Source organism: Mus caroli, unplaced genomic scaffold (assembly GCF_978045245.1).
Source record: "Mus caroli unplaced genomic scaffold, Mus_caroli_1 scaffold_6, whole genome shotgun sequence".
Classification (NCBI taxonomy): Eukaryota; Metazoa; Chordata; class Mammalia; order Rodentia; family Muridae; genus Mus; species Mus caroli.
Genome location: NW_028227261.1, coordinates 94,179,666 through 94,189,005, shown reverse-complemented (window position 1 = coordinate 94,189,005; position 9,340 = coordinate 94,179,666).

Sequence of the window (9,340 nt, the reverse complement as noted above, 5' to 3'; positions counted from 1 at the left end):
AAAATGGAACTGGCTATTACAGTTAAGCATTTGAGATGTTTTATTAACTATTTTATGTTACCCTTGTTACTGGGATTTTATATAATTCTCAAGGACAAGGCATTGTTGAACTGTAAAACAATATCTTCTTAAAAACAAGAAAGGGGGAATTGTATCCCCATGTGTGTTATTTAAATCATGCATTTTATTTTTAAAATTTTAAAATTCGGATGCCAAGGAACTCTTTGCTGAGTGTCTATAGCTAGGCATACTGATGCCTAGGTGAGATGGAAAGATCTACTTATTGGTATATGGCATGATCCTGGTTATGTATTTAATATGGACAAGAGTGCATGTTTGTGTTTTTTCTGCAGAATGCTTCAGGATCATGCTTGCTACCAGAGTGATTGGTGTGACATGAGGACACAAAAGAATACTGCTGAGCTGTGAGCTTGCTAAGTGCCCTAACAATGGTGAGAGGTTGAGTATATGTTCTTGACCCACCTTTGCTTGCCTATGTCCCAGATTAGACAGTCTAAGCTGGCTTGCTTCAAGGTTTTACACCTTGTGGGACAGAGAACATAAAGTCTGTGGAAACTGATTAGAAAAATTAATCAAAATGAGGAGTTATAATGACTGTTCTCTTTCCTTTAATGTGACCAATGATGGACTGACTGGTCTGAAAATAAATCCAATGTTGGATATTCCAATTAAAATGTTAGCTAAAAAAGTCTTTATCTTCCAGCTTACCTGGTTCTTACCACAATTTATCTAAGAAGTAGCAGTTTTTTCTGTTGATTCTCAAAGCCACCTCCCCCATACTAGGAGGCCAGACCCTGACCCTGATCTTTGCTAATTTGCAACTCTATTGAGTGCCTGGGACATCCCCACAGATAACTTTAAACTTGTTTTTTTGTTTGTTTGTTTGTTGTGGAGAGCCTTGCTGCGTGCGAGCAATCGCTGTGGAGAGCCATGCGTGCCACGAGCAATCGCCATTATAAGATGGCGCTGGCCTCCACTGTGCCTAACTAGTAAACAAGCCTTGTACGCAGGTGTGAGAGTGAACTCACTCCAAGTCACTGCCCATTCTCTGGGTGTAGTAATGGGGTGATGGGCGAGCAACGAATCAGGAGCTGACATGCCACATCAGGTGCTGAAATGCCATGGCTGAGGGCTATATAAGTGACTCCATTTTCTGGGGTCGGGGGTCTTCCTGAGGAGTAAGCAATAAAGCTTTGCCGCAGAAGATTCCGGTTGTCCTGAGTGTGTTTCTGCCTGCAGGGACAAAAGCTTGGGATAGTTTGTTTAATTTTTCACTTTGTAGTTTAAGCAGGTTGGTTACTCCCATACAGTCTCACCTTCAGCAAAGCTCAGATGTGGCAGTCATTCATTGCTATGAGGAAAGGCATTGAGTGCATATTGTGGCTTTGGTTTGAATGAGAAAAAAGTGTGCTATGAGGTTTAGAAGCCAAAGGTAAGCCACTGATGATTCTATGACTCTCATCAACCTAAGACAGAGGCATGTGCCAAAAGGCCATGTTTGTTCATTATAAACATTAAAAGGCTATGCTTGTGCTAATAAACACAAACTGCATGTATTCTCTGGGATGGATCAGAAGGAGTCTAGACATTCAGACTCAAGGCAGGCACAGCCACCAGCCACCATAATTCCCAGACAGGGCCATGGAGCCTAAGTAAATTTTATCCCCAGTCCAGCTAATTTTTAATAAATAAAAAAGGAGGAATTGTGACCCCCCCTCCCCTCCTGCCCCCAGTCCTAAGCTGGCTTCACAAGTCTGTGACACTGGATCCAGGCATCTATCTCTGCTACATTTACATCTTCCTGCCAGAGAACTCAGAACTGCCTGCCCACTGAGCTGCTGAAGAGCCCATTTTGCAACTCAATCTAACTGAAACAAGCAACAGAACCCAGCTGAAACAAAGGGATGGATCCTTGGGTTTTCCAATATATATTTAGTGCCATATATTAAAGATTGAGCCTTGATCAGAGAACTCTGTCTTGGCTCAATATTTTCCTTGCCATCTTCTCAATCCATCGACAGCATTCCTTTCAGGAACCCAGTAACCTGTGGTTAGTTGCAGCTACTTCAGAGGATCATTGGAGTTACTAGTATCCACCTGCTTAGCTCCCCAAACCTAGTATGGTCCCCTGGAAACCAGAGATAGGGACAGATTTAAGGGGCAAAGAGATTATTGCCCAGTAATTCATGAAAGATGAAGGGAGCTAGGAGGCATCAGAATCAAGAAAGGGGAAGTTATCCTGTGTTAGGCAGAAATGCTATGACACAGTTGTGTTCATTCATTGGGGGTGGGGGGACACCCCAAAGAGACCAGCATCTCACCTCAAAGACTAGAGCGTCCACTGAAGCAGTTAACAGCTGGGAGTGCTAGCTATTCACACTCCTCACAACCAAGCAGTCTTTTCTTCAATGTTTGGGGTTGACTCCTAGCTATACTGACTCTTGATGTCTGGCATTCCAATCTGCTATTGAACACAGATAGTCTTTTCCTAAGAGGTCTTGAGTCCTCTCCACAATAGGTATCTGTCATAGGAACATTGCAATACAAAGTTATTTAACTCAGGGGAACATGTAATCTGAGGTCAAGAACAAGGCGTACACACTACAAATGCTCAGAAAGGTCAGCACCTTCACAGGCACAGAGTTAGCATTCTGTCACAAAATGTTGAACAGGGAAAGCAGGATGATACGGGAAAGTGAGAGCCTGGAGAGATCACTCCAGGTTAAGAGCACTGGTCTGTTCTTTCAGAGGACCTGGGTTAAATTCCCACCCCTGACATTGTAGCTCACAGGAATCCATAACTCTAGTTCCAGGGTATCTGACACCCTACGTGTGCCCTGCATGCATGTGATTCACAGACATTCATGCAAGCAAAACAGTCACACACATAAAATAATCTATTAAAATAGGAAAGAATTAACCAGACCAACAGGAAGTGGGCAGAGGGCTGTCTAGGGCGTGGGGAGTGTACACACACACAAAGGCCATTGCAATAAGAGCACAAGTAGTTCATATGGCTTGCAGGAGCACAGCCAGCACAGAAGTTATGAAGTGAGTCAAGGCTGGCAAGAGGTGTGTGTCAGTTTGCTGAGTCTGCCCTTATGAAGTCATGCAGTATGGGTGACTTCACCAGCAAGAATTGAACTTTCTCATTTCTGGCAGCTAGATAGAACTCTGAGAGCAAGGAGTTCAGTGTGGCTTGCTTCTTCTGAGATCTTTCTTCTTGGTTGAATCATAGGCAGCTGCCTTCTGGGGTTTTCAGGAAGTATCCTATCTGATCCAGCCTGCATCCTAGTGTTTTCTTTTAAGGACATTGGTCATATCATCTTAGTGTTCACCCTAGTGACATCATATTACAATTATTACACCAAATCATACCCTTAGACACTGTGATTCTAGAGCAATGTATATATTTCTGGAGGGCACAGCTCACCCCATGTCAACTCATGTGGGTCCAAGAGGAGCTTGGGTAGTGGTCAGTTTTTATGTAAATTGGAAGTAACTGAAACATTTAAAACTACAGTAGGAATATGAGCAGAGGTGTGCTTTCAAAGTTCATCTGGCTGCATTTAGAGAACAAATGACGAAAGGAAGCCAGGGAAATAGAGAACAAAGGTGGCATCAGCAGTTCTCAATGTGTAGGTCCTGACCCCACAGATGGTTATCAATTCTTATGTCTTGACCCTCTGGAGTTCACATGTCCTATATTCTGCATATCAGATTTTTACATTAAAATTAATAACAGCAGCAAAATAACCATTATGAAGTAGCAAGGAAATAATTCTATGGTTGGAGGTCACCACAACCTGAAGAAGCTGTATTAAAGGATCATAGCATTGGGAAGGTTGAGAACCTCTAGGCTAGTAGATCATGATGGAAGTGACTGGAACATGCTGGCAAGAGATCATGTAAGCTTAATCTCAAGATAGCTGGAATGAGAGAGACATTTATAGAGAAACTAAATGGTGTTTTCAAGATATAATTTCCAAGAACAGATTAGTATTTTCTATATCTCTATATAAATAAATGTTAGCGTTATTGTGATTGATATCATGACCAAAAGCAACCTAAAGAACAAAGGGTTTTTTTTTTAGCTTACAGTCCATTATGAAGGGAAGTAGGGGTGCAGGTCAGGAAGGGGTTGTAACTCTATGTGAGAACTCAGAGGCAGGAACTAAAGCAGAGGCCTTAGGGAAATGTTGCTTCCTGAATGTGGATTGTGAGCCTATCTTCTTATATAACTTATTACCCCCTGTCCAGGGTGGTATTTCCATATGGAGTTGGGCCCTCCTGAATCAGTTTTATAGAGGCATTTTCTCACTTGAAGGTGCCTCCTTCCATATAATCTAGCATGTGTCAAGTTGAAATAAAAAGAAAAATAAAAGCAATGACACAGGAAAGTTACTAATAAGGTTAAAAAAAAAAGACAAAACAAAACAAAACAAAAATCTTAACCAAACAAAAACCAACTGTTCATGAGAAACAATAAACATAATGCCTCTGGCCAATGCTTTGAAACCTGATGACTGTATCCCTATGTACAAGTGGGTATGAAGGCATCTGATGTACTGTTGACTGATATATACAGATGCTGGATGCATGAGAGTTTCCATAATAATACACACATAAAGATGCTGTTTTAAACCTTTGTGATGTAGGCACGTCTGGCTTCTTTCCTTCTTTTCTTCTTTCTTCATTACTCATAATTTTCTGTGTGTCATGTTGCAAATAGCTTTATATATTAAGCTCAGGACTTCCCCCTTGACATGCATTGAATGGAACCATATATAACTGCCATTTTATAGGTCTAAAATGACTGTGCTGGCAAATGATACAGTTCACCTCTACAGTGGTGATCCTTCTGTGGATGTAAATTCTTTTTTATCTGCATCATGATTATTGGTTTTAAATTTCAGAATGTAAAAATACTTTAGCCATGGATGTGAAAACCTTAAAACTGAATGCCCAAAGAAGTGCTTAGGTCTGGAGAGGCGCCTCAGTCATTAATACTATATGCAGACAATGCTTCCAGAGGACCAGATGAATGGAAGTTTCCAGCAGCCATGTCATGCACCTCATAACCTCCTTTCAGCCAAGTAACCTTGACAGGCCCCCACACACAACTGCACACACACAGATACACATATACAGATGCACACATACACACACACACACATACAGACACACACAGACACACAGAAACACACACAGACACTAAAATTAAACTTTAAAAAAAGTAAAATAAATGCTAAAAATGGGCTTATTATATGTTTCTATGTGGATGATGTGGCAATCACTGGCTTTATCCCTTGTAATTAATTTGATAAACAGCAATTCAGAATGAATTTCACTGTAAATTTGACAATTAGTTTTCTGAAGAGATGATCACTTTGATTTTATATAGATGCAAAGGAAATTTAAATAGTTTTTGAATGACTATATGTGATGGACCTGCTTGAAATGGATATTTAAAAAGAATCAAACAAATCCAATATTCAAATACACTATACATCTAGTATCAGACATGTGTTTATAAATACAAAATAACTAAACTCTGTAGTCCAGAGAAGTTTCAATGTGTCTGACATTCCATGAACTTGGTTGTGGTGCTCAGTTTAGTTTCATGCAGTTTAATCCATCCACTAGGCAGTAATTAGATATATAAAGACATGAAGGGTGCCTGACCAATACTATTGACAAGATAAGGACTGGATCTCTGGAAATAATAGGACAGATACAGCAACCACGCCATGGTTGTTGTAACTACGCATGCATAGCTTTGTTAAGCTCATCTATGTCTGAAAGAGGAAGAACTTCACCACAGTAGACACCTGGACTATGATGAAGCTTAAGAAATTGGTTGAGCACTCACAGTGCAAGACCAACAAGGGCACGGTTGCCCTCTACTGGCCAAGTTGAGTGTTGCACTGTCTCCTACAGCCACAATGCAGCCTTTCTTTTGTGCCTGTTAGGTTTGTGCTGTGTGTACACACACATATATGAAGCCACTAGCTGGAGAGTTAGAGCACAAAACATGTGATCATTATAGTCCTTTTAAAAAATAGAAAAATTGAATTTGGAGAGATAGCTCAGTAGTAAGAGCACTTGATGCCCTCACAGACGACCTAAATTTAGTTTCCATCATACACATGATAGTTCACAACCATCTACACCCCCAGTTCCAGAAGATCTGACACCTTATTCTGACCTCCTCAGGGATGAGTCATGTATGTGATGAACAGACATACATGCAGCCAAAACCACTTATACACATAAAATAAATCTAAAAATGTATCAATAGCAAATACATATAAATAACAAATCAGGGTTCTAGAGGTATGCATCATCATTTAAAAGCACAGGCTGTTCCTTCTGAGGACTTAGGTTTGGTTTATGGCACCCACATGGTGGCTCACAACCATCAATAACTCCAGCTCCAAAGGATCCATTTTTAATCTACTTTAAGAGATTAATCTCATCTTTCATTACAAATGTTTCAAGCTAACCTTTCAGTGAAAAGCCTTGGTTACTAGTCTTTTAATCTTTGAGTTATATTATTTTGTTCTTCAAGTGCTGAACCTATGGTGTCATGGTAACCAAGTCACCACTCACCGCCAGCGGGCTAGATCCATATCTCCGATCTCAGATTCTTCTACTGAAGTTATTTTAGATAGTCTGAGCTCTTTCTCAATAGGAAAGTTCTCTTGGTCCTTTTGGGTTAGACAGTTTGTCTCACCTTATGTGGCATCACACAGTTTTACTCTTTCAGTTCCTTTCTAAATGCCTTCATTACTTCTTACCCAATCCAAATACACTACCTCTGTGGCATTGTATTAGGTGGGGTTCTTTAGAGGAATAAAACTTACAGCATGTACGTGATTTGTTTATTAGATTGGCTTAGAGACTGTGTACTTCAGCTAATCTACTAACAGAAATTCCAAGAATTCATTAATTGTTCAGTACTAAAGTTTGGATGTCTTAGCTGTTTTTCAGTATATGTCAGAATTCCTAAGAAGTAGGCCTATTAGATGGAATAAGGGGCCCCTAATGAAGGAGCTAGAGAAAGTAACCAAGGAGCTAAAGGGGTCCGCAAACCTATAGGAGGATCAACAATATTACCTAACCAGTACCCCACAGAACTGTGTCTCTGGTTGCATATGTAGGAGAGGATGGTCTAGTAGGCCATCCGTGAGAGGAGAGGCCCTTGGTCTTGTGAAGATCATATGCCCCAATACAGGGGAATGCTAGGGCCAGCAAGCAGAAGTAGGTGGGTTGGGGAGGAAAGTGGCGGGGGTGGGGTGAGGGGAGAGGGAGGGTCAAGGTGACTTCTGGGATATCATTTGAAATGTTAATGAAGAAAATATCTAATTAAAAAAAGTAATAGGCCCTATTGGTCATGAAGGTATAGACTTGCTAAAAAGAGTAAGGGGAAACTCTCTAGAGGAACCTCCCTTTTTCCGTGTCTTTTATATAGGCTGCTACCAGTAGCTATGACCCAGTTTTAAGGTATTTCTTCGATCCTGAAAAAAAAAATCTGGATTAAAAGTGGGTCTTTCCATCTTCAATTGACTTTTATTTCTCAAAGAGATAGATTTATTATCTCTCGAAAGTGTACTGACCTGCTAAGATTTTGGTTGATTCAAGATAATAGTTAATGACAAAAATAGTCATTACAAGCCCACCCCTTGCAATTTTGACACACAATCATATATCCCAGTGTCATGATTATCTTCCAAATGGAAGTAATAGCCAGGTCATAATTATACCTTTACAACTATCCCATAAAGAATCTCAAAAGCATTGTATATTTAACAGACTCAATTGTGTGTAAGAAGATACAAATATCCCTCAAACAACCACAATTAGATTTTAAATTTTGTAATGTCCACTCAAGGGACATTCCTTGATATCTCAAAATTTAAATATGACAACCACTGATATTCTTTTAATTCTTCATATATTACATGACAGAGGAAAAATGTGAAATTTTGTCCAAACACCTTCCTAAGAAAATACAAGGTGGAGTCCCCTGGTGCGTACCCATTTGCCTTGAGCTATGTGCTGCCACCCTCCACCCCAGCTCCATTGTCCAGCCACTGGTATGCTGGCCTCCACCAGACCTGCTGTACCTGGAATATACAGATTAGACTCTACCCTCTGCCCCCAATCTCCTGCCCTCTATGTAACCTGGGGCACAACCAGCTGCTCTGAGCCTGCCCTATGAGTTCCATTGTCCAGCACATGGCTGCCCACCAGAGGCCTGCTGCACCAGGAATATTCTAGTTAGGCCCAATTTCCTGATAACTGTTATACCTATAAACCCCTGGGGGGACAACCAGATGACTAAAGGCCAGCATAAGAACATACCCAACAAGAGCCACTGAAATATGCCATCTTCAGAGCATAGCTATCCTACTACAGCAACCCTGGATATCCTAACACAACTAAAGCACAAGAAAATAACATTAAATTCAATCTTGTAAAGATGATAGAGCTTTAAAGAAAAAAATGAATAAATTCCTTAAAGAAATACAGGAAAATACAATCAAACAGGTAGAGGTCTTCATCACCCCACTCTCACCAATGGACAGGTCATTGAGATAGAAAGTAAGCAGAGAATCTATGAAACTAACAAAAGTTATGAATCAAATGGACCTAACACATATCTAGAGAACATCTCACCAAAACACAAAAGAATATATCTTATTCTTAGCATCTCATGGAATCTTTTCCAAAACTGACCACATATTTGGTCACAAAGTAGTTGGTCTTCTTATCTCAACAGATACAAGAACATTGAAATAACTCCTAGTATCCTATCAGACTATCATGCATTAAATCTAAACTTCAACAACAGAAACAACAGAAAGCCCACAAACTCATGGAAACTGAACAATTCTCTACTCAATGATCATTGAGGCAAGGAAGAAATAAAGAAATGAATTCTCATACTAGCAATTTAAAAGTACACCTGAAAGCTCCAGGGAAAAAGGAGAAGCAAGCATACCCAAGGGGAGTAGTTGATAGGAGATTATCAAACAGGGCTGAAATCAATAAGTTAGAAACAAAGAAAAGAATAGAAAGAATCAAGGAAACCAAGAGCTGGTTCTTTGAAAAATTCAACAAGGTAAACAAATCCTTAGCCTAACCTCCTAAGAGGCAAAGAGACAGTATCCACATGAACAAAATCAGAAATGAAAAGGGAGGCATAACAACATACACTGTGGAAATTCAAAGAATCATTAAGCCCTACTTCTAAAGCCTGTACTCCATAAAATAGAAAAGTCTAAATGGAATGGATGACTTTCTAGATAGATAC